This window comes from Aquarana catesbeiana, linkage group LG02 (assembly GCF_042186555.1).
Source record: "Aquarana catesbeiana isolate 2022-GZ linkage group LG02, ASM4218655v1, whole genome shotgun sequence".
Lineage (NCBI taxonomy): Eukaryota > Metazoa > Chordata > Amphibia > Anura > Ranidae > Aquarana > Aquarana catesbeiana.
The window spans coordinates 657,702,059-657,729,262 of NC_133325.1; the positions used below are offsets into that span (position 1 = coordinate 657,702,059).

A 27,204-nucleotide genomic window follows, 5' to 3' on the forward strand; every position below is an offset into this window, starting at 1 on the left:
CATGACCAGGCAATTTTTTGCGATACGGCACTACGTTACTTTAACTTGTGGGATTTTTTTACCAAAAATATGTAGCAGAATACATATTGGCATAAATTGAAGAAGAAATTTGATTTTTAATTTTTTTTTTTTTTAATTGGATGTGTTTTAGAGCTGCACGATTAATCATTAAGAATCGAGATCACGATTCTACCCTCCTCATGAGCTTAAAGCGGAGGTCCACCCCCCAAAAAAAAAAAAAATTAAAAGCTAGCAGCTACACATACTGCAGCTGCTGGCTTTTAATAATAGGACACTTACCTGTCCTGGAGTCCAGCGATGTCGGCACCCCAGCTGATGTTTCCATCAGCTGTCGGGTGCTGCCGCCGCCATTACGGGAAAGATAACCCGGCAGTGTAGCCTTACAGCTTCACGCCGGGAACTCTACTGCGCGTGCGCGAGGTCCCGCTCCTCTCTCCTACTGCCCGGCAGCTGGGGGAGGAGGAGGGAGCCCCGCGGTGATGTCACGGGCTGCGGCGCGGACTCCCGGAAGTGGGAACAGGATACCTGTCAAAGACAGGTATCCTGTCCCCCCTCCCCCCCGAAATGTGCCAATTGTGGCACCAGAGGGGGAGAGGAGACAAATGAGCGAAAAGTTCCACTTTTGGGTGGAACTCCGCTTTAACAAAGTATTTTCCCGATTCTATACAGAGTTCTCTGCTTAAGCTGACAGCTGTCAAAAAAAAAAAAACAGGCAGTCTGCCAAGTTTCACAACCTTTCTCAGCCACTGAGCTAATTATAAACACTGTAACGTTTTGTTCTTTAGATCAAAGGAATAAACTTCGGTCTGTAAATGAGGGAAGTTTAACCACTTAAAGACTTACCCTTTTTCTGACACTTGTTGGTTTCAAGTTAAAATCATTATTTTTTGCAAATAAATTACTTAGAATCCCCAAACATTGTATATATATTTTAGCAGAGACGCTAGCCTAGAGAATAAAATGGTGGTTGTTGCAATAATTTATACCACACTGTATTTGTGCAGCGGTCTTTGAAATGCAATTTTTTTGGGGAAAAAAAATACACTTTAATGAATAAAAAAAAAAAAAAAACAGTAAAGTTGGGACAATTTTTTTGTATAATGTGAAAGATTATGTTACGCCGTGAGAATCGTGATCTTTATTCTAAACAAAAAAAAATAGTTTTTCTCATTTTTCCCAGAATCGTGCAGCTCTAATGTGTTCTAGCAGAAAGTAAAAAATATTGCTTTTTTTTTTAAAATTGTCTGTCTTTTTTTGTTTATAGTGCAAAAGATAAAAACCGCAGAGGTGATCAAATACCACCAAAAGAAAGCTCTATTTGTGGGGAAAAGGGACATCAATTTTATTTGGGTACAGCATTGCATGACAATGCAATTGTCAGTTAAAATAACGCAGTGCCGTATCGCAAAAAATGGCCTGGTCATTAAGGTGGGTAAACCTTCCAAGGCTGAAGTGGTTAAAGACACTCCGAAATCTGTTTGCAAAACACAGTGTGATTTGCAGGATCAGATCGCATGGGTTTGTAAAAAAAAAAAAAAAAAAAAAAAAAGGGGTACTGCACGATTTTGATGCGGTGCGATTTGAGCCATACAGAATTAATTACTCAAATCGCACTGCTGCAGAACCGCATGTGATTTGAACAGGAATGCAGTCCAATTCCTGTCTCCAAATCACCTGCGGTTGGTTCCAGCACTATATCTAGTGTGAACCGGGAATAAATGACTGTGTCCTTTATGGAATTTTAAAGATGTCAGCAGTGGACTGGAATATCACTCTGTACAATCTAAACTTGATTTTCCTTATCTGTTCTGAAGGTTTGCTTTAAGTAAAGTTCATCTGTCTTTGGTACAGTGCAGAGTTCGAACTACTTAAAGATTAAGAGCCAGTTCACACCGGATGCAGTTCCGTGCGCTTTTTTTCTGCACTAAAAATGCATGCACAGTGTTTTCCATGTATTCTAATGGCTCTAGTTCACACCAATGTGGTCAGTTTCAGTCAGTTTCTGCACCGTGTACTGACTGTACTGGTGTGAACTAGAGCAGTTGGACTACATAGTAAACACTGCATACATTTTTAGGGCAATTTCACACAACAAAAATGCACTCATACTTTCCGGTTCAGTTTTTGCTTACAGTTCACACCACATGCAGTTCCAGTGCCTTTTTGATACAATTTGCTAGGTTCCAGTACAGTTCTGTGCAGATAAAAAATCAGCATGCTCTACCTTTTGTTATGCACCGGAAACTGACCGGAAACTGACTGCACGGGTGTGAACTAGAGCCATTGGAATACATGGCAAAACACTGCATGCATTTTTAGTGCGGAAAAAAAGTGCACAGAACGGTATCTGGTGTGAACTGGCACTAAGTCCATTCTCATGTTGCAACAGTCAGTGGCCCTCATAAATGACCCTTAGGTGTTCATTTAAAGTGGATGTAAACCCAATGTCATCCTTTCTAAACAACTGCCATATTGGTTATCTATAAGGATATACATGCCTCCTGCAAGTATCTTTACCTGTCAAATGTCTCCCCTCTCTCTGTTATTAGACCCGAAAAACTGCAGATTCTGTGGGTGGGTCTGTTGTCTGGAGCTCGGTGGGTGGAGTCGTGATGTCAGTAGACTCCCCGCCCACCTCTACACTCCCCTTGTCAATATGCATTTTCTCCTGTGTATTTCTAACACTGAACTTCTGCTATGATCTCTAACATCCAGTGAAAAGACAGGAAAGTAACCACATGACTTCAGCATGCCAAATCATGGTGAGGTGTGGAACAGCCAATCCTTGCAGAGCTGCAGAAGAAAGGAGTGGGGGTGGGAATTAAAAAATAATGCATGTCTTAGGCTAATGCACGAGATGTAAATCACCTGTCACTCACAGCAAGGGGGAGGATTTGACAAAGTTTCTCTCAGTTTGTCAAGATTTTTCTCACTGAACAATAAAAGAGGATTGCTCAGAGATGGATTAACTCTGTGTGGCAAGACTGGGCTCAAATGATAGGAAATCTTATACTCTACAGTATGATAAAAAAAATTTAAAAATTTCGGGTTTACATCCACTTTAAAACTGGAGATTGCACAATCTGGTGAAGCTTTACAAAGAAACCAATCCACTTCCAGGTTTTTTTGTCAAAGCTTAACCTCCCTGGCGGTATGATTATTTCAGATTTTTGATGCTCAAAGCAGTACATCGTTTTGCATGGAAATTTGGTGTTTTATATTGTAGGTCTGTAATTCTTAGGAATAACTCACTTTAATCTGTCCAAACCAGAGTCTAGTAGACATCCCGGGTATGATAAAGTTTGAAACACGAAATCATAAATTATAATATAATAAATAACTATAAATAATTATAACAAATAATAATAAAAAATTATTCAATAATGTAATCAAATCAAAACCACAGAAATTTGCTCAGTTGCAGAATTGTCGCTGTCATTACTTTCAGTGTTTGATTTCCCCACAAATCACTATCGCTCAATTCTGCGAATGATTCTAATTTATTATCGCTGTTTTCTAGCTGGTCTAAAACCACTTTTGATGTAAAGGGACACTTTTTGCTATGGACAATTTCCAGTTTCCAGGCAGAAAGAACAGTATTTATAATATAAAACTGCATGCAAGGCATTGGACAAAGCATTAGGGACAAAAGGGATGTGAAATAATTTGATACAGTAATGTAATCTAAGATTACAGTGTACTGTATATGTATTGTGTTTTTTACTTTTTGAATTTGGCGCCGTGCTCCGTCCCCGTGCGTTGCAACGCTCGCAGGGAACTGACTTCGGCACAGTAATAGATCCAGCGGAGGATGGCTCGCACACACTGCGGGGAGACATCGCAGGATCCTGGGGACAAGGTAAGTAACTTTGCCTGGATCCTGCGATGCGATCCCGAGTGTGGCTCGGGGTTACCGCTTTTGGTACTGAAAATCCACCCCGAGCCAGACTCGGGATTACCGCCAGGGAGGTTAATTGAACAAGCTGCAGTTATAAGCTCCACAACTGCATCAAATTTTGCACTCTCCAGTTTTAGTAAATCATCCCTCAGGCCGGGTTCACACTAGTGCGACAAACGCTCAGACATTGGGAGCTCATGTCGCATGACGTGTGAAAATCAATGTTTCCCTATGGGAGCTGTCTCAACTGGTCCGACACAAGTCGGTCCGACTTTGAAAATGCTCCCTGTACTCCTTTGGTCCGACTTTGATCCTACTTCAGCCCATTGACTATCAATGAAGTCGGATCAAAGTTGGATCGCCGTCTTGCATGATCCGACTATGGCATGCGACTTGTGCTCTGATGATCTTGAGGGGGAACTCCGCGCCAAATTTTAAATAAAAAACCGGCATGGGTTCCCCCTCCAAGAGCATACCAGGCCCTTCGGTCTGATATGGATTTTAAGGGGAACCCCCTACGCCGAAAAAAGGCGTGGGGGTCCCCCCAAAATCCATACCAGACCCTTATCCGAGCACGCAGCCCGGCTGGTCAGGAAAAGGGGTGGGGACGAGCGAGCGCCCCCCCCCCCCTCCTGAACCGTACCAGGCTGCATGCCCTCAACATAGGGGGGTGGGTGCTTTGGGGCAGGGGGGCGCCTTGCGGCCCCCCCACCCCACAGCACCTTGTCCCCATGTTGATGAGCCTCTGTGGCTCTTCTCCGCTCCCTCTCTGGTTCTTCTCCCTCTGTCTGCTGTCTTCTGCCTGGTCTCCTCCGCTGTTTTCTCGCTCTTTTGCCAGTCTTCTCCGCTGTGTTTTCCCTCTGTGCTTCTTCCGATGTTGACTCCACGCTCTCTCCCGCTCTAATGCTGGGTGCATGGTGTGCCCCCACTTATATTGACATAGGGCAGGGCCTTCTCTTGGCAATGTCCTAAAGTTTTCCAGCTTAATGAGGTACATAAATGGCCTACCTCTATAGTGAGGGCATTATTCAACTTTGGTCAAAGCTGCACAGTTTGTTTTTATCTATAGATGTCCCCAATCTGCATAAGCAATTTTTTGGTAAGGGTGAACTATGGGGGTTATTTACTAAAACTTCATGGCGCAAAATCTGGTGCAGCTCTGTATGGAAACCAATCATCGCTGGATAGAGATGGACTCAGGTACGTATTAGGGAGGCTGCTGCACACAGAAGGTTTTTCCATCTTAATGCATAGAATGCATTAAAGTGGTGGTAAACTGCTGAAAAAAAAACCCTGCAAGACAATAGCATAATGTGCTAGTATGCATCGCATACTAACACATTTTGAAATACTTATGTTAGAACGAAGCTCCTGCAGCACACCCGTTCACCGCTGAGGGAGCTGACATGTTCCCTCGATGTTTCTTTTGGGATCACTAGCTCCGGCACTGTGAGTGGCCAGAGCCGTGATGACGTCACTCCCGCGCATGTGCACGGGAGTCCTTCGTTCCAGCAAGTTCCGTCAGGACCTGCAGAGCGCATGCGCCTCTGACTTCAGCGTCTGCTTGCAGGGTCAATATCTTTTTACCTACAGGTAAGCCTTATTATAGGCTTAGCAGTAGGTAAAAATCACCAAGCAGGCAATACAACCGCTTTAAGATAAAAAAACCTTTTGCCTTTACAATCACTTGAAAACATACCTTATCAAAGTAATACACTTTACTGTTTAGGAGTAAAACTTGGTGAGCTTGTCTTTTACAATAAAAGATTTATTTACGTCAAATTGAGATGGCCAGAGAGTAAAATTGACCCAATTCTGCAGAGAGGAATTCATTGTAGTACTACCATGTTTTCTATGGGATAAGTGAGAGAAATATGTTCCTGTGAAGCTGGACTTTGCTCGGTATTACAGTCCTCAACTAAATGATTGTCTGTTTGGAACACATTTTCTGTCATAAATATTTTTCTATACCATCCCAATAAACAGTTTATGTTGATAAAAGTATTGAGGCTCCAAGCGCACTAGTGTTTTTTTTTTTAATCTCCTAGAAGCTATTATGAGCATTTTTTTTCTGCTCCTAGAAGCTAATAGAGTTATCCTATGTGTCCATGCACACTACTTTATGCTAGAAGTGCTTCAAGCTTCATTGATTAGGAGCAAAAAAAATAGTTTTTGAAAAGTGTTTGTGCTTCTAAATGCTACTAAAACGCTTTTTTTTTCATCATCGTACTGTAAAAACGAAAATTAAAATGCTAACGCACCTAAAAGCTACTAAAATGCTACTACAAGCCGGCACAAAAGCACCATTTTTTGTATGTGCTGTTTTTTTTTTTTTCTAGCGTTTTTTGAGCTTATAAAATATGCTAGTGTGCATGGAGCTTGAATCTTATGACCGTTGCATGTCTGTTTGTCAGCAGAAGTGCCGGACCTCAGGAGGAGTACAAGCATCTGCTTTGAAATGTTAGTAGACTGTAGTAGGAGTTGTATCATTTGGTATTACAGAACACAAATGTGACACCTGAAGTCCAAGAAATATTTAAAGGTGATCGTGTCAAAAGAGATTGGGTATCATAGAAGCGTGATTTTCTAACAATTAAATCTGTGCTAAAACACCCCAACACCCATGCGTTGCAGCTCATCACACTGCAGTTGTGGTGTGACACTTTTGAAAAAATAAATTAAATAAATTATATATATATTTACATATATATACAGTATATCACAAAAGTGAGTACACCCCTCACATTTTTGTAAATATTTTATTATATCTTTTCATGTGACAACACTGAAGAAATGACACTTTGCTACAATATGAAAGTAGTGAGTGTACAGCTTGTATAACAGTGTAAATTTGCTGTCCCCTCAAAATAACTCAACACACAACCATTAATGTCTAAACCGCTGGCAACAAAAGTGAGTACACCCCTAAGTGAAAATGTCCCAATTGGGCCCAAAGTGTCAATATTTTGTGTGGCCACCATTATTTTCCAGCACTGCCTTAACCTTCTTGGGCATGGAGTTCACCAGAGCTTCACAGGTTGCCACTGGAGTCCTCTTCCACTCCTCCATGATGACATCACAGAGCTGGTGGATGTTAGAGACCTTGCGCTCCTTCACCTTCTATTTGAGGATGCCCCACAGATGCTCAATAGGGTTTAGGTCTGGAGACATGCTTGGCCAATCGTCACCTTTAACCTCAGCTTCTTTAGCAAGACAGTCGTTGTCTTGGAAGTGTGTTTGGGGTCATTATCATGTCGGAATACTTCCCTGCAGCCCAGTCTCCGAAGGGAGGGGATCATGTCACAGTACATGTTGTCATTCATGGTTCCCTCAATGAACTGTAGCTCCTCAGTGCCGGCCAGTGTGTGTGTGTGTGTGTGTGTATATATATATATATATATATATATATATATATATAGTCCAATATGATGCAGCTTTCTTTTCAAGTTGTGCTGCTTTTTATGTTACACCCTCCTACACAGGCTGTTAAGTAAATTTAGTTAGGACTGCTGTAGCTACAGGCAGGGCCATCTTTAATATTGATTGGACCTTGGGCAAACATTTTCTTGCGCCCCCCCTTTCCATGTAAGTTCACTCTCCACCTGCTCTGAGACATACAATAAATAGCAGCTAGACTCAGTTCGAATCAAATCAGGCAGCAATTGTGATTGATCGCCAGAGGTTACAATGTATTATTACCACACACTGACTGGCTGCTAGAGGTTACATCACACATTATGGCTCACTGATTATTTGCTAGAGGTTACAGCACATGACTTCTGCCTGTTAATTGGTTGCTAGAGATTACTGTACATCAATACTGCTTATTGATTGGTTTCCAGAGGTTACTGGACATCCTTACCACTCATTAACTTGTTGCTAGATGTTAGTGCACACCCTTACCGCTCAATGATTGGTTGCAAGAGGTTAGTGCACATCATTACTGCTTACTGATAGGTTGCTAAAGGATACAGCACATCATCTCCTCACTGCCTGCACACCATGGGCTGGGGAGGTGAGGGGACCCAGGGACCCATCAGTAGACAGAAAACTCCTAGGGATCCTAGGACTCCTGGGATCAGTGGCAATGCTGGGGGGGGGGGGATGCGATCAGTGACAATGCTGGGGGGTTGATGGGATCAGTGGCAGTGGTGGGGGGAAGGGATTAGTTAGGAGGCAGTACACTGTGGCAAATTCTGAATCATGTGAGCAAAGCTGGAAATCTTTGGCAAGTATATAGTGGGGGATTCTACAATGACCACCAATGTGAGGGGGAATTTGCACTGACCACCATGCAACGGGCGATTTTACGCCACCCACCAATATAAAAAGGGATTTATACATTGACACCAATGTAATAGGAGCGTTTACACCAACCACCAGTGTAAGGGGGAATATACAATGACCTCCGTGTAAGGGGGAATTTACACTGACAACCATTGTCGAGGAGATTTGTGCTGACCACCAATGTAAGGTGACACTTCTACACTGACCACCAGTGTAAAGGAGGCTTTACACTGACCACCAGTGTAAGGGCAATTCTGCACTTACCACCAATGTAAAGGGAAATGTGCACTGATCACCAATGTAATGAAGAATGTAAACTGACCACCAATGTAAGGGGGACCTTCACACTGGGCACTAGTGTGAATGAAAGGATTGTACACCAAGCCCCAATGTAATGAGAAGATTTACACTGACCACCAATGTAACAAAGACTTTTAGCCATCGTTCACATTTCTTTGTGTCGGGAACGCATGCAGAATCTCTTTCCTGACACCACAGAAACGTGCTTCGCTTTAGCAGATACACAGCAGTGCAATTAATTGTTAATGACACCCTCACGCACCTGCTTAGATGTGCCTATTTAAATCCACCAAAATTCACAGTGCTGTGGCACCATGTTATTTTGAAGAAGGGTTCCACCTCCAATTTGCTTACCTTTGCAGAACAGGCTGATGTTGGGCTTAATGACCACAGCTGTAGGTAGGACTTTCAAGCATGACCCTTTACCTCCCCAGTGGGCAGCATTCAGCAGAAGTGATGGTGGATACGACCTCAGGGGGCATGATATACATATGAATGCCACCTCTATTTACATATCAGTGCCGCGGTCCACCGCTATTTACATATTAATGCCGCCGCTATTTACAAATCATTGTCGATTATTTACATGTAAACACAGGGTCTGCAGGTGAGTCATCTGACAAATGGGCAGAGCTGGACAGCATTAGTAACAGAACTTTACATTGAGACAAGGGAATTTAAACTGGGATAGTTGGCAGGTATGAGGCAGCTGCTTTGGGCCTCACAACAATGGTGGGGCCCAAGGCAGCTTCCCCTTTTGCCCTGCATTAAAGACAGCCCTGGCTACAGGAGCTGGGATTGTTTGCTTGAGGCTCCACATTGCCTCCCCCTGACTCTAGGAGAAACTTCTGGAGATCAGGGTTGGTGGATTCAAATACCCAGCCTGAATATTTAGTAGGGCCTATCCAATCCCTGGGGAGGCATGCCCAGATGGTGTATGGGTTCCTGTTAAATAGGCTGAAGCCCAAAGGATATGTGCTTCCCCTGGGTGGGAATAGGTCTGTGATCTTCAGGGGCTGCTTGCCCTGGGGCAGTCCTGGCCTGGACGCTGGACTGTTTTCTTGGGGCTGCATCCATGGCCTGTGTACTTTCTAGAACCCCATGAGTAGAGCCTTTTCACTTGTACTGAAGTTTTCATGGTCCCCATCTATGAAACACAGGGGGTTATTTACGAAAGGCAAATCCACTTTGCTCTGCAAGTGCACTTGGAAATGCAGTCGCTCTAAATCTAAAGGGTAGATCTAAAATGAGTGGAAGCTCTGCTGATTTTATCATCCAATCATGTGTGAGCTAAAATGCTGTTTTTTATTTTCCTTGCATGTCCCCCTCGGATCTACAGCGACTTTACTTCAAAGTGCACTTTTAGTGCACTTTCAAGTGCACTTGCAGTGCAAAGTGGATTTTCCTTTAGTAAATAACCCCCTCAGACTAATCCAGTCTGATATTACTTGTTCTACACTTTGCTGCATGGTCCCCAGCTGTGTGCAGATAAACTGCTCTAGCTTGATACCACTGCTTATGCGACTACTGTTACTACTGCTAAGATAGAGCTGTCCTCCATTAACAACCTGTTTTGTTTGGAGTATTCTGCATCACTCCCTGAACCCCCTCCAAAGTTCTATCAGCAATAAGTTTACGCAAAAAGGCACCCCTAGACTGTTTATTGAACCTGAATGGATGAAATGCTGTTTGTGCCAGGCTGCCTTGCACTGATTAACTTCTTCACGCCTAAGAGTAAAACACATGTAAATGCCTAAAAACAATTTTGCAATTTTGACACGTGTTAGTTAAACTGTACATATATCGTAGCAACTACTTTGTGTATTGTAATTATCATAAAATCAGGCCCAAAATAGTAAAAACAAAAAAAAAGTAGCTGTATTTTTATTGCTATTTATCACCAAAGAAAAACCCAAAATAAATTCTCCTGCTCTTGATGATTGCAGTGATACCTCATATGTGTATGTTAGTTGTTGTACAGCCCAGAAACAATGGTGCGCATTTTGCTTTTTTTTTTTTTTTTTTTTTATCCTGTTTACAACACGCTGATTTTTTAAAAAATGACATTGACCCTAACACTAAACCTTGATCTTTTTTTTTCTTTATTTCTAATTTATGTTTGATTTTTTTCTTTTCACACTTTGGTTAATTTACATTTTCCGCTCCTGCAAGAAGAGGAAGATACAATGTATCTTTCTCTTCATTCGGAAGAGGAAGTAAACACAGGTGGGCTCACAGTGACTGATCACTGTGATAGTCAATCAGAGGCTATCACAGCGATCAGGTGACTCGGAACTGAGAGTCCCAGGTCCTGACTATTAGTAGAAGACCCTGGCCTCTTGGTGAGACCCCGGACTTTGTGCTGGGAGCGCACTGTGCATCGGTTCTCCCAGCACAAAGGGAGATCCGCATATATGCGGCCCCACGGAAAAAAGGCCGTTTCCGTGAGGCCGCATATGTGTGCGGTCGGCTGGAAGGGGTTAAAGAGAGAACCTGTGTACATCTACAGCGGCTCCTGGGGGGGGCGGGGGTAGCTCTACATTTATATGCACTTTTGCTTTCTCTGAAGACATCTTTTGGCAGGATGCCCCCATGTCTGTTTGCTTTTCATATTGCCTTTTTGGAGGTCTGCATTGGGGATGAGCTGGTGGTTCGGTCTAAATCTAGAGTGAGATCAAACATTGGCAATTCAGCGGGAGCTGAGCATCATATATAGAAGTTATATTTCTACTTTTTGTCAATGTCGCTTTGTTGTAGCACATCCTACAGTAAGAATGACAAAAAAATGGCGCACAGTTCCCCCCAAAACGCATACCAGACCCTTTTAAGTCTGGTGTGGATTTTAAGGGGGTACGTATCGCAAATCCAAACCTAGTTTCAGACCGTAGGTTCATCCCGAATAACTAGTACTGCAGAGCCATGGCCATAGTTGGTCAATGATGTTACCACCATCCCCGGCCCTTCCCTTATAGAGCTGATGACAGCTAGGGGAATTGTTATTTGGCTAGTGGTACCGACAGGTCTGTCATGTTCGCCTGGGCATCTTAAAGTGCCCCCTTAAAATCCATACCAGACTCGGCAGGTCTGGTATGTATTTTGGGGGGACTCAATGCAATTTGTTTTCATTCTTGCTGTAGGATGTGCTACAGCAAAGGTGACATTTACAAAAGAGAAAAAATAAATTGTCAGTTTAACATTTGACGTTGTCAGTCTGACATTCATTGTCAGCTTCATTCTTAAAAAAAAAAAAAAAAAAAGCATTCAAATCCCCCCTAAGGTCCCCTTAAGTACATGAATGTAAATTAATATCCGCGCTCAGTAAAAAATCAAACAAAACAGCTGCACTTTTTATTTTTACATTCCCCTTAAATACATAGCCGTCTCTTGGAGGGACCTGTGTGCTTTTATTTTTTATTTTTTTAAATTTTTTAAAGAAACTGCCAATGACATGTCTTTTTCTGGCAAGTCTAAACACTTCTTTTTTTCCCTTGATCAGTACTTCAGCACATTCTGTACGTCACAGAGATGGGCCCCTTCACAGGCTTAGGACACCCCCTTGCAGTGGCGGTGCGTCCATTACGGGCACCGCCCCCTCTCTCCAGCCACCCCCTCTATGACTAATGGATAGATTCATGCATTGCATGAATCTATCCATGGCTGCCGCCACCCCCTATTCAGGCGTCCGCCGGGCGCCTGAATTACAGCGGCGGGGGTGTATTTTTGAAGCACCTGATTAGAGCCATAGGCTCTATTAGGCTTCAAAAAAGGTGAACTCGGAGTGCAAAGCATTGCGCTCGGAGTCCACCCAGGTGTGTTAGAAAAGGGAATATTAATATGTTTTTCTAACACTGAACTGCCTCTCCGCCAATCAGGAAGTGCAGGTCTGTTACCCGTCACCTGATTGGCTAAAAGGACAGATGCTGCGACTGGACGCCTATCGAGAGGAGGGGAGGAGACACATGGAGGACACCGCCGCTGCAAGGTCCCACAGCTCGCCGCCGTCACCCGCTGCCTGACCCACCACAGAGATAAGGTAAGTGCCAGGCAGATGGCGAGCGGGCGGGGGTCACAGTGGCGGCATTTGATGTGCACAGTGGCAGCATTTGATGGGCACAGTGGCGGCGTTTGATGGGCACAGTGGCGGCGTTTTTGATGGGCACAGTGGCGGCGTTTGATGGGCACAGTGGCGGCATTTGATGTGCACAGTGGTTACGTTTGATGGGCACAGTGGCGGCATTTGATGTGCACAGTGGCTACGTTTGATGGGCACAGTGGCTGCATTTGATGGCACAGTGGCTGCGTTTGATGGGCACAGTGGCTGCGTTTGATGGGCACAGTGGCTGCGTTTGATGGGCACAGTGGCTGCATTTGATGGCACAGTGGCTGCGTTTGATGGGCACAGTGGCTGCGTTTGATGTTTTTTTTTTTGCAGAATTTTTCAGATTGTGCCCTCCCAAAAATTTAGAGAACCAGCCGCCACTGCCCCCTTGAACATGTTATTTAAAGGGACTGGCATTTTTAAGGTTTCACTTTAAAGATTTTTAAAAAAATCACTGCTCCTGGCCAAACATAATTGCAAAAAAATGTTTTTGCATTGGTACAGGTTCCCCAGGACAGTAAGTAACACCCCATGCTATATTTTGACTCCCCTTGCCTATTGGCCTAGAAAATGGGCATTTTAAATTTGACAGATTCAGCTGCAATTGATTTCAGTGGGATTCTGGTTGGGCATGTGAACTTCTTTGATGTTCGCTGAACCCTGCTCGAACCAAACCTAGGGCAGATCATATCGTTCCTACTGGGTATCTGTTGGAGTTTTATGGTAGTGAGCATTACATTCATGCCCCAAGCGCCACCATTTTGAATTTGTCTTTGCCTGTATTGGTTTTCCACTGTACTACGCATTACGTTTACTGGATTTTCACTGACACCATGTGCTCATCATCTTCTGAGCTCCATCATTTTGGAATTGTTTCCTTCTTGTGTGATGGCTCTGACTCAGTGCTACACTCCCCCAGTTTAGGAGAATTCTGAGGTTTGATTACATTGCTTTTTGTGATGATTGATTTGCTACTGCCTTTATTGTCTTTTGTCTATTTTTATGATATTTTTGTGATGCATTCATTCCACACCAGTGGCAGCATCACTGAGGGATGGTGGTAGAAGGTGTTATTGGAATTTAAACTTGCTTGTGTCACGGTCTAAGTTTCCTTGAGATAGGCAGACTGCGTCCTGCCGAAATGTTGACCATAATAAACAAACATATTACTGAACCATCCTCCTGTTGCAAGTCCCATTGAGTGCATGTGACTTACTCTTGGAATTCCATACAGTATATATATTTGTTAGATTAGATTTATTTGGTAACCTTCTTCAAGATTTGCAAACCACACCCTGTGTTATGACTGCCCAGACAATTATCAGAACTGGCAGTTCTGTAGGGTTTATAGATACAAGTAGATTTTTTATATTCTTCTATTAGAAACATATACAGTATATTGCTGTGGAATGTATGTGCTTGGTTCTAGTTAGAATAATATTTATTTCTGTGATAGTAAATCTCTAAGGTAACAGCTTGTTCTATTTTCAAAGTGAACATAGATGATATTTCCTAATAAGCATTATGAAATTTAGGAAAGGGCGGTTTGAGGAATGCGTGGTATGTCTGTCTCCAAAAAAACGAACAAACAGGACAGGCTAAATGTTAAATAAAAATAAAAAGCTTAACATACTGAGAAGCATAGACCACATATCGCACTGTGTCACTATTTGCTTAATATTTAAAAAAATATTTTTTATTAATTATTGTCAAGATGAAATAATATGGTTTTTAAAGTTCTTCCTTTTTAACACATGATAAAGTGTTTTCGTTTTTTCTGTTCAGGCAAAAAATGTAATATGAACATATCCAACTAGCTGGTGAAGTGTTATGCTGCGTACACACGACCGTTTTTCCCGTCAGAATAAACTCTGAAGGTTTTTCCGAAACTGTCTTGTATACACACGATCACACCAAAGTCCGATTATCAAGAACGCGGTGACGTACAGCACGTACGACGGGACTAGAAAAAGGAAGTTCAATAGCCAGTAGCCAATAGCTTCCGTCTCGTACTTGCTTCAGAGCATGCATAATTTTTGGTCCGTCGGAACAGCATACAGACGAGTGGTTTTCCCGATAGGAACTGGTTCCGTCGGAAATATTTGGAACATGTTCTATTTCTAGGTCCGTCAGAATTTTCGGAAAAAAAAGTCCGATGAGGCATACACATGATCGGAATATATGATGAAAAGCTTCCACTCGTGTGTACGTGGCATTAGGTACCTTTTTTTCACAGTTTATTCTTACCTTCTTATGAAAAGGAGATGAGTATGACAGCCAGAGTTTTTTTTTTAAAGCACTTGGTGCCATATATACAGTGTGTATATATAAATTTATATATATATATATATATATATATATATATATATATATATATATATATACACTGTATATATGGCACCAAGTGCTTTAAAAAAAAAAAAAACCCTGGCTGTCATCTCCTTTTCATAAGAAGGTAGGCTCTACCTTAAGCTAAAACAACCCCAATGTTACAATATATATATACAGTGGGGACGGAAAGTATTCAGACCCCTTTAAATTTATCACTCATTGTTATATTGCAGCCATTTGCTAAAATCATGTACACACAGCACCCCATATTGACAGAAAAACACAGAATTGTTGACATTTTTGCAGATTTATTAAAAAAGAAAAACTGAAATATCACATGGTCCTAAGTATTCAGACCCTTTGCTGTAACACTCATATATTTAACTCAGGTGCTGTCCATTTCTTCTGATCATCCTTGAGATGGTTCTACACCTTCATTTGAGTCCAGCTGTGTTTAATTATACTGATTGGACTTGATTAGGAAAGCCACACACCTGTCTATATAAGACCTTACAGCTCACAGTTCATGTCAGAGCAAATGAGAATCATGAGGTCAAAGGAACTACCTGAAGAGCTCAGAGACAGAATTGTGGCAAGGCACAGATCTGGCCAAGGTTACAAAAAAATTCTGCTGCACTTAAGGTTCCTAAGAGCACAGTGGCCTCCATAATCCTTAAATGGAAGATGTTTGGGATGACCAGAACCCTTCTTAGAGCTGGCCATCTGGCCAAACTGAGCTATCGGGGGAGAAGAGCCTTGGTGAGAGAGGTAAAGAAGAACCCAAAGATCACTGTGACTGAGCTCCAGAGATGCAGTCGGGAGATGGGAGAAAGTTGTAGAAAGTCAATCATCACTGCAGCCCTTCACCATTCGGGGCTTTATGGCAGAGTGGCAGGATGGAAGCCTCTCCTCGGTGCAAGACACATGAAAGCCCGTATGGAGTTTGCTAAAAAAACACCTGAAGGACTCCAAGATGGTGAGAAATAAGATTCTCTGGTCTGATGAGACCAAGATAGAACTTTTTGGCCTTAATTCTAAGCGGTATGTGTGGAGAAAACCAGGCACTGCTCATTACCTGTCCAATACAGTCCCAACAGTGAAGCATGGTGGTGGCAGCATCATGCTGTGGGGGTGTTTTTCAGCTGCAGGGACAGGACGACTGGTTGCAATTGAGGGAAAGATGAATGCGGCCAAGTACAGGCATATACTGGATGAAAACCTTCTCGAGTGCTCAGGACCTCAGACTGGGCCGAAGGTTTACCTTCCAACAAGACAATGACCCTAAGAACACAGCTAAAATAACGAAGAAGTGGCTTCACAACAACTCCGTGACTGTTCTTGAATGGCCCAGCCAGAGCCCTGACTTAAACCCAATTGAGCATCTCTGGAGAGACCTAAAAATGGCTGTCCACCAACATTTACCATCCCCCCTGACAGAACTGGAGAGGATCTGCGAGGAGGAATGGCAGAGGATCCCCAAATCCAGGTGTGAAAAACTTGTTGCATCTTTCCCAAAAAGACTCATGGCTGTATTAGATCAAAAGGGTGCTTCTACTGAATACTGAGCAAAGGGTCTGAATACTTAGGACCATGTGATATTTCAGTTTTTCTTTTTTAATAAATCTGCAAAAATGTCAACAATTCTGTGTTTTTCTGTCAATATGGGGTGCTGTGTGTACATTAATGAGGGGAAAAAAAATGAACTTAAATGATTTTAGCAAATGGCTGCAGTATAACAAAGAGTGAAAAATTTAAGGGGGTCTGAATACGTCCCCACTGTATTTATGGGACAGATGCCATATTTTGGGGTTCGTTTTACAGCCACCTGCTGGCCCTCCTGGCCGACAGGTATGTGTTAAGGAGCTACCTCGTGGTCCTCTGTCCGGGAGGCCCACGATACAGCGGCGCAGGGGTGGATCCAGAGGCTTGTCTGGAGCCTGCCACCGCGGCCGAGGAATGGTCCTGAGCTGTCGGTCCTGTGTGACGAAGCTGGACAACCAAGGAGATCCCAGGGGAGGACCTGTCTTGGAGAGATCACGCAGAGTGCTGGTCTATAGAGGGGCCTGGTGACTCGGTTGGAGGACGTATCCAAAAGTAACTATACAGCATAGTGTTGCCGGCTGGGCTTAAAGGTTCAAGCACTGTGACTGACTTTCACTACAGTAGATCTATACATCCTGTGGCAGAGGATTGTACAGATTTTATTCCCAAACAAGTCTGTGGCAGAGACTTTGATTCGTGCTGCGTACTGGCTGCTAGACAGGTGAGAGAGGCCTATCCAGACGAGCAAGTAGTGTGTCCCACGAGGGGAGCGCATTCAAATAGTATTTGAATTATACCAAGACCTTTTGCCAAGAGAACCCTTTCAGAGAATATTTGAGTTTCTCCTGTGAGTTTCCTTTCTACCTCTTTCCTGCTACTTCCTAAGTCGTTTGTTTAATAAAGCATTGAAAACGTACTCCAGTGTTGGTGCGTGTGTCGTCCAGAAGTAAACTCAACGGAACCCTAGACCCGGTGCCGGTGAAACAGAGGGAACAGAGTGAAGGGAACAGACCCGCTTAAACCAGCAGCTCCACCGTTGAGTTAGTGCTGCATATAATATATATATATATATATATATATATATATTTATATATATACATACGTGACAAAATCTATCACAGATTGTTATGACCTTATCCAAAATTGCTCAGAGCAAGGAGAACATAGAAGTTCATTCTTCACTTTCTCAGGGGCCATTCTGAAGTGAAAAAAGCATGTATATAATATATTTTTTTGAAAGCATTCTTACTTTACAGCATTTTTTCACACCTGCCTAAAACTTTTTCACAGCACTTTGTGTGTGTTCGTGTATATATATATATTTTTTTATATATATATATATATATGTGTAGCAATAACTCTCGGTGGAGCTGCTGGTTTAAAGCGGCTGTCACCTTCACTCTCGATACCTCTGTTTCACCGGCACCGGGTCTAGGGTTCCGCTGAGTTTACCTCTGGGCGATGTAAGCACTGAACACTTGAGTATATTTTTCAATGCTTTAATGAACAAATAAAGGAAGTAACAGGAAAGAGGCAGAAGGAAAGCTGCAGGGAAGCTCAAATACCTTTCCGTAGTATTCTTCAGAACATTCTTTGCAATTGAACACTTGTAGTTGAATAGTCTCCCCTTTGTAGGATTTAATCTTTGCCCGCCTGGATAGGCCTCTCTCACTTGCCTAGCAGCCAGTACGTAGCATGAACAAAAGTCTCTGCCACAGACTTGTTTGGAACAAAACCCGTACGACCCTCTGCCACAGGATGTATTGGTTTGCGATGAATGTCAGACACAGTACTTGAACCTTTAAGCCAACCCGGCAGTACTATGCAGTAAGACTACTTCAGGATACATCCTCCAACCGAGTTGGGCCAGCTGAAAGAGTCTATAGCTGAGACAACTGGGAGAGAGTCCTGGGGACTAGAGAAAACCGTGAGTCTTGGAAGAGTGGAACAAACCTGGGGATTTCCTAGAGGCCAGGAGTGGGCCTGCGCAGTATGGTACTGCGACCGAGGCTGAGTGTGCCTTAAAAGCCAGATGGCTCTGCATTTTCCATTGTGTATATTTTGCTGGAGAAGTCTTCTTACGTGGGAAATTTTGTGTTGGACTTTTATTTTGTTTTCTTCTGTTTTAATAAAATTGGGCTACCAGGCCCTTAAACACAGCGCTGTCTGACATGTACCTCACTAAACAATGCATCTACCACTGAGCTAACGATTCCCAAGGTCACAATATATATACACAGTATATATACAATACATGTATATACCATATGAATATAAATAACCCTGGAGTTGGGCTATAACCTCCATTGCAGCACAAGCGGGCGAATAACACACCACAAATCTAATATTAGGACAATGAATGGACCACAGGAAAGTCATAACTGGGTTCACTTTTCTCTCTTCATGCCACAGTCACAGCATAGCACATGTGCACTACAGCAGAGTCTGGTTGGCTATTGAAATTGGCCATTCATTCATTCTCTTGTATGCTACCTCTTTGGGTCCTGGGATGCCTAGTTGCTTTTAAATGGAAATGTACAGCGTCCCCTTCCTTGATGGAACTTCACACAAGAATTGAGGTTGTTAAGAAGATGTAATATTTAACAACCTCCCTTAATACCTCTCTGAATAGGCAAAATCAAGTCTGGGAACTTTGGGAATACCTAGAACCCCCCCACTGATTCCTTGTCGCATCTGGTTCTTGTTTACCCTCAACCACATAGAGAAAGCTGAACACGGCTCTGGCTGGCAACCCGGGCATCTGGGCATCTTGATTTTCCCTCTACTCTTGCTTTCTTCCTTTTCCCTCTCTTTTTTTTTTCAATACCCTTTTTCCCTTTGGATATTTATTACAGGTAGCCATGTTTGGCGATGTACACTGGGGCAATTATTTTTGTTAAATAGGCCATGGTTTTTCCCCCTGGCTTATAAGGTGATCTGTGTAGCTGCTATTTACTGCTGTTTAGCCTTAATTCATTCCAATGGCAAGAATAAACTGATATTCTGGCCAATGAAATGAATTAACCCCCAAGCGCTTGATGCACCTACAGTAAATGTACAAGATTTTTCTGCCAAAATACTGCTGTCAGGAGGAAACGAGTCTAGAAGAGTTAGCAACACATCCAGTGTAAATGAGGCCTATGAGTTTATATATATATATATACTATATTGGCAAAAGTTTTGGGACGCCTGCCTTTAAACGCAAATGGCATCCCAGTCTTAGTCCATAGGGTTCAATATTGAGTTGGCCCACTCTTTGCAGCTATAACAGCTTCAACTCTTCTGGGAAGGCTGTCCACAAGGTCTAGAAGTGTGTCTATGGGAATGTTTGACCATTCTTGCAGAAGTCCATGTAAAGGTAGGCGGTCTAATACTTTTGGTAATATAGTGTAACTTATATCAAAGTTCAGATATAGAATTAATTTGGAAATGTATGTGAGAACCTATCTTCCTTATTTGCTGTTTTATTGGTACGTTTGCCAACACAAGTGAATGATTTAGCTAAGCAGCAACCGTAGACTGCAAATGACTAGCACCCCCTAGTGTTTGTGGACAGTTTCCAGTCATTGCTTTGGAGAACAACAAATCGGACTGTTAACATGCCATTAAATCTGTTTTATACCATCTATCCTTGTCTTGTTCTGCATCAAAGTTTTATCCTCACCATTGTAGGAATATCTTGTAACTGTGTGTTTTTATAGTATATCTAATTGTACTATAAACACTTAAAAAAGCTGCAAAATAAGCCTTTTCAAGGTTAGTACTGCTTCTTCACTGCTCCTTGGAATGCAAAGTATGTAAAGTATGTGCTTTCCTATGGACCCAATGTAATTGAGGGTTACTTTAGTTTCTCTTTCTTCATATACTGTATATAATAAGGATCCGCTTGAATTGGTTCTTAATGCTATGGGTTGCCAGCGCACCTTGGATCTGGTAGCCGGCTCTGGTTTCCTAAGAAACCACAGCCAGCTCCCTACTGTGTATGCATGAGTTTGCACAGTGCTTTATGAATGGTCCTGCCGCTTACTGGGAAATGTGACGTATCCCGACAGGGCAAGGGACGCCATCCTCACCTAGGTGAGGATTGAACAAGTGGGAGTGGGTACCAATAAAAATCCAGTTCAATGCAGAGGGTTTCTCAACCAGGTTGGGATATACTTTGAGATGCTTCCCCAGGCATTCCTCACGGACAGAAGCAAAGTAGGCTTCATTATTTCTTTGCTTTCTGATAGAGCCCTAGCAAACCCATTGTCCTGAGTTACCCAGAGTTTGCGGCTTCCTTTTAAAAGGGTATTTACCATTCCTGCATGCTCCACTTTTGCTGCCAAGAGCCTCTTGTCCATCAAACAGAGTACGAGAACTGTTGCCGATTACGCCTTTGAATTCCATACTCTGGCAGCAGAGGTCGCTTGGAACAATAAGGCCCTTGTGGCTGCTTTTTCTCATGGTCTCAGATAACATCAAAGATGAGATAGCAGCCCGAGACATACCTACATATCTGGAGAAGTTAAACACGTTTGCCATTCTCATTGACTCAAGACTCTGAGAGACCTTCCTTTAAGGAGCGCTTGCGGAAGCCTCCTGTGCGTTTGGCTCCGAGCTTTGCGGTCCCTCACTCACCTCCCATGCTTCCTGGTACCGAGTCTACCAGTGAAGTAGAACCCATGCAGTTGGGCTTCACACGTCTCTCTGAAGATGAGAGGGCCTTTAGGAGGAGGGAGAGATTGTGCTTTTATTGTGGCCAGGCAGGTCAATTCTTGAAGTCCTGTCCTACTCATCCAGGAAACGCTTGCATCTGAGGTCCTGTAGGGGACAGATTTTAGGTGGCATTGTTACGTCCCCAGTTAACTTGAAGGATAAGCCTCTAGTTTTGGTTACCCTTTTGTGGTCTGAGTCGTCTATCAATACACAGGCTCTAATCGACTCTGGGGCCACAGGCCTGTTCATAGACAGTGTCTTCGTGTCTAAGCACTCGATTTCGCTGCAGCTTCGTGCCACTCCACTTGCCATTGAGGCTATTGATGGGAGACCTCTACAGCCTGCCCATGTGACTCATGAGACTGCACCGTTGACCATGGCCCTAGGGGCTCTTCAGCATGAGATAATCCAATTTTAATAATTTCCTCTGCTCATTATCCGGTGGTTATTGGTTATCCTCGGTTACAGAGACGCAACCCCTATTTTGATTGGCTTCTTGCTGAGGTTCTTTCCTGGTCGCCACAATGCAGTAAGACATGTTTTCGGAAAGTGGCTAATGTCTTGTGCACCTCTTCCCTCTCCTCTTTGCCAGAGGAGTCCTGCGAATTTAGCAATGTCTTTAACTATGGTCAAGCCAGTAGTTTGCCTCCACACCGGTCGTATGATTGCGCAATTGACCTTCAACCTGGTGCTATGCCTCCCCGTGGCCAGGTTTACCCTTTGTCTGTCTCGGGGGATAAGACTATGGAGGAATATGGTACTGACGCACTTTCTCGAGGGTTCATTCGCAAATCCTCATCTCCTGCTGTTGCTGGCTTTTTCTTTGTGAGAAAGAAGAGGGGTGAACTGAAACCTTGCATCGATTATAGGTGTCTCAATCGCATCACGATTAAGAATGCCTACCCGATTCTTACCCAGTACTAAGAATGTAAGGGCTGATGCGTTGTCGTGACAATTTTCCTCTGCTTCCAAGATTGAGTCTGCCTGTAATACCTCCCGATCGCATTCTGGCTACTGTACGCACTAGTCTCACCTCACCTTTGGGTGACAGAATTCGTGCCGCTCAGATCCAGTCTCCTTCCAAGAAACCTGGTGACCGCTGCTTTGTCCCTGAGAATCTCTGCACTGCTTTGCTCCATACTTACCAGCAGCTAGCCACCCAAGGAAGAATCAACTCATTTGGGCTATTTATCAACAGTTCTGGCGGCCTAGTCTCTGCAGTAAAGACACCACGACACCTTCCAGTGGGCCTTCTAAAACCCATACCCAATGGAGAGAGGCCTTGGACCCACCTGTCTATGGATTTTATTGTGGAGTTACCCACCCGGGCAACAATTATTTTTATGGTGGTTGACCGGTTCTTGAAAAGGTCACATTGTATTCCACTAAAGAAGTTGCCCACATCCAAAGAACTGGCATCCATTTTTGCTTGGGAGATCTTTCGGTTACACGGGCTACCCAAGGTTATCATCTCTGCCAGGGGTACCCAGTTTGTCTCCAGGTTTTGACGAGCCTTTTGTGCAAAGTTAGGTATTCAGCTTTCCTTCTCTGCATATCACCGGGTCCAATGGGGCTACAGAACAAGGCTGTCAAAACCAGGTCCCCCTCCCCCCAAAAAAGTGCCAAAACCTAAATAGTAGGGGGGGGGGGCAGGCAAGCGGAACTACCACTTTTGGGTGAAGTTCTGCTTTAAGGCCTGCTCACATCTATCCTTTTCTGCTGTCATGCATTTTCCTTGCATTTTAGTTTATGTTCATTATGTTTTACATGCATTGTGCATTTTTGGTTTTAGCCGGTGAAGATGATTTTTCTGTAGTGACATCATGAGGGATTGTGCTGATTTATGGAATTGAGGAAGCATGGCTGATTTGACACTGCTGTTAGCAGCCCTTGCAGTAACTGTCGCAGTGTTCATTGAAAATGAGAAGGAGATGAAGAGGTACAGATTCTGGATTCATGTTGTACAGGGACTGTGAAATTTAGCAACTTGCAGTCAGGGCCGTCTTTAATATTGATTGGACCCTGGGCAAACATTTCCTTGCCCCCCCCCCCAAAATCAGTTCACTGCAGCAGATCAGGCAGCGATTGCGATTGGTTGCCAGAGGTTACAGCATATCATTACCGCTCACTGATTAGTTGCTAGAGGTTACAGCACATCATTTCTGCTTGCTAAATGGTTGATAGAGGTTACTGTACATCATTACTGCTTACTGCTTGCTAGTGGTTACTGCACATCATTACTGCTGACTAGTTGCTAGAGGTTACCGTACATTATTACTGATAATTGGTTTCTAGCGGTTACTGAAAACCATTCTTGGTCACTGATTGGTTGCTAAAGATTAAAGCAGATCATTAATGTTCACGGATTGGTTGCTAGAGGTTACTGCACTTTATTATCTCTGCATCCAATTGTGGGTGTGGCCAAACTTCACTAATATTGAGGCATTGTTACATACTAGGAGTTCAGGAGTGAACTATATATAGAAGAGTGTGATACATACAGAGTGCAGGGTTGAGGGGTGCGCTACGTGCAGAGTTGAGACTTGCGCTATATGCAGGGGTGAGGGGTGCACTATGTGCAGAGTGCAGGTTAAGGAGTGCGCTATGTAGAGAGTGCAGGGTTGAGGTGTGTGGGCTATATACAGAGTGCAAGGTTGAGGCGTGTGTGCTACATAAAGTTTCCTTTTACATACCAGGAGTTCAGAAGTGAACTGTATACAGAAGAGTGCGCTATGTACAGAGTGCAAGGTTGAGGGTTGCGCTACATGCAGGGTTGAGAGGTGCGCTATGTGCAGAGTGCAGGATTGAGGGGTGCGCTATGTGCAGTGTGCAGGGTTCAGGAGTGCGTTATCTGTAGAGTGCAGGGTTCAGAGGTGAGCTATGTGCAGAGTGCAGTATTGAGGGGTGCGTTATGTGCAGAGTGCAGGATTGAGGTGTGCACTATGTTCAGAGTACAGGGTTCAGGGGTGCATTATCTGCAGAGTGCAGGGTCCAGGGGTGCGTTATCTGCAGAGTGCAGGGTTCACGGGTGCGCTATGTGCAGAGTGCAGGGTACAGTAGATGCCCCGCTCCTCTGCTCTCACAGACATCGATGTGTGGAGCAGGGAGGGGGGTCTGAACGGCCGCACGAAGAGGACCGCTGTCACTTGTAAATACAGAAGCAGCGCTCCTCTCCCGCATTACAGTAGCGAGCAGCCAGTGTGATCAGCGCCGGAGGTGGCGGAACTCCGGCGGGTGGCGGGCAGCTGTTTGGGCCCCCCCCACAATGACTGGGCCCAGGGCAGCTGCCCCGTTTGCCCTGTGTTAAAGACGGCCCTGCTTGCAGTGTAAAAAACAAAAAAAAAACATGTAATGTATAAATAATTATAGAAATATATTGATTTGGATGAGGAGGACTTGGGTGGCCTGTACCAGCCATTATGTCTGTGCTCTCTGCTAGAGATAGGTTTATACACAAATTTCTCCATAGAGCCTATTTCACCCTGCAACGGCTGGCACTCGATTTGACTGATCCTTCATGCATATGCTGCCTATCATCTGTAGGCCCCTTCCTACACAAGGTGTGGACATGCCCCTCCATCAGACCTTTGTAGACGGCAGTGGTAGCTGAACTCAATAGACTGTGTAACGTAACCCTCGGATTGGACCCAAAGGTGCTCCTGCTAGGTATTTTAGACAGTGTGGATTTGGGTTGTTATGTTGAGATATTTATTTTCTTCTAAAGTGGAAGTAACCTCATCCTTCCCCAAACTGTTCCAAAAAGTTTGATAAGATATGGCCCACCTGGATAGACTCCTGGGACTACAGCTAATCAGCTAGAACTATACTGCCTATCAGCTCTTTTATTATATTAGTGGATATTGTGTCATTCCTTTGCTGCAGTTGTTTCCCTTCCCCCTCCTTCCCCATACTTCACGTCCCCTTTACCCTGTGCATTTTTCTCCTCCATCCTCTCTTCACTCTTACCTCTCCACCTTTCCGCAGGTTTCCAGAATGTTCAGATGTCACTCATAGTCTTCCATGCGGATTTTTCTATACTTGCATATCAATTTTTTTTTCATATGGTCTACTGCAGAGTGACATTTTTTTATATTGGTAGGAATACGGTACTTATTAAGCACGTTTGTGTGTATACCTTTTACCAATGTACAGTGCATCCGGAAAGTATTAATAGCGCCTCACTTTTTCCACATTTTGTTATGTTACAGCCTTATTCCAAAATGGATTAAATTCATTATTTTCCTCAAAATTAAACAAACAATACCCCATAATGACAACGTGAAAAAAGTTTGTTTGAAATCTTTGTAAATTCATTGAAAATAAAAAAGGAAAAAAAATCACATATACATAAGTATTCACAGCCTTTGCTCGTTACTTTGTTGAAGCACCTTTGGCACTAATTACAGCCTCAAGTCTTTTTGAGTATGATGCTACAAGCTTGGCACACCTATTTTAAACCTATCAGTTTCTCCCATTCTTATTTGCAGGACCTCTTAAGCTCCATCAAGCCTTTTTCAGATCTCTCCAGAGATGTTCAATCGGGTTCAAGTCTGGGATCTGGCTGGGCAACTCAAGGAGATTCACAGAGTTGTCCCATAGTCACTCCTTTGTTATCTTGGCTGTGTGCTTAGGGTTGTTGTCCTGTTGAAAGAAAGAATCTTCGCCCCAGTCTGAGGTCCAGAGTGCTCTGGAGCAGGTTTTCATCAAGGATGTCTCTGTACATTGCTGCATTCATCTTTCTCTTGATCCTGACTAGTCTCCCAGTTCCTGCTGCTGAAAAACATCCTCACAGCATAATGCTGCCACCACCATGCTTCACCTTAGAGATGGTATTGGCCAGGTGATGAGCGTTGCCTGGTTTCCTCCAGACATGACGCTTGCCATTCAGGCCAAAGAGTTCAATCTTTGTTTCCTTCAGGTGCCTGTTGGCTAACTCAAGGCAAAGAATTCGCTAAAGCAGGGGTAGGCATCCACGGCCCTCCAGCTGTTTTGAAACTACAAGTCCCATGATACATTGCAAGACCCTGACAATCACAGGCATGACTCCTAGAGGCAGAGGCATGATGGAATTTGTAGTTCCAACACAGCTGGAGGGCCAAGGTTGCCTACCCCTGCTCTAAAGGATCTGAAAAAAACAATTGTTGCTCTACATAAAGATGGCCTAGGCTAAAAGAAGATTGCCAAGACCCTGAAACTGAGCTGCAGCATGGTGGCCAAGACCATACAGTGGTTTAACAGGACAGGTTTCACTCAGAACAGGCCTCGCCATGGTCGACCAAAGAAGTTCAGTGCATGTGCTCAGCGTCATATCCAGAGGTTGTCTTTGGGAAATAGATGTATGACTGCTGCCAGCATTGCTGCAGAGGTTGAAGGGGTAGAGAATCAGCCTGTCAGTGCTCAGACCATACGCCGCACACTGCATCAATTTGGTCTGTATGACTGTCGTCCCAGAAAGAAGCCTCTTCTAAAGATGATGCACAAGAAAGCCTGCAAACAGTTGAAGACAAGCAGACTAAGGACATGAATTGCTGGAACCAGACCTAAACCTTATTGAGCATCTGTGGGACATCCTCAAACAGAACGTGGAGGAGAGCAAGGCCTCTAACATCAACCAGCTCTGTGATGTTGTCATGGAGTGGAAGAAGACTCCAGTGGCAACCTTTGAAGCTCTGGTGAACACCATGCCCAAGAGGGTTAAGGCAGTGCTGGAAAATAATGGTGGCCACACAAAATATTGACACTTTGGGCCCAATTTAGACAGTTTCACTGTTTAGACATTATTGGCTGTGTGTTGAGTTAGTTTGAGAGGACAGCAAATTTACACTGTTATACAAGCTGTACATTCACCACTTTACATTGTAGAAAAGTGTAATTTCTTCAGTGTTGTCACATGAAAAGATATAATAAAATATTTACAAAAATATGAGGGGTGTACTCACTGTGATTTGTTTTTCATTCTCAATTCCTTGGATATCTTTTTATATCCATTTCCTGTTTTATACAGTTCAGCTACCTTTTCCCGCAGATC

General features: G+C 43.6%; 1 protein-coding gene across 1 annotated transcript in view; it reads left to right on the forward strand.

Annotated features, from left to right (window-relative positions):
- MLXIPL (MLX interacting protein like) overlaps window positions 1-27,204 on the forward strand; it is a 257,673-nt gene that overhangs the window by 40,642 nt on the left and 189,827 nt on the right. The gene's annotated exons all lie outside the window — the stretch shown is intronic.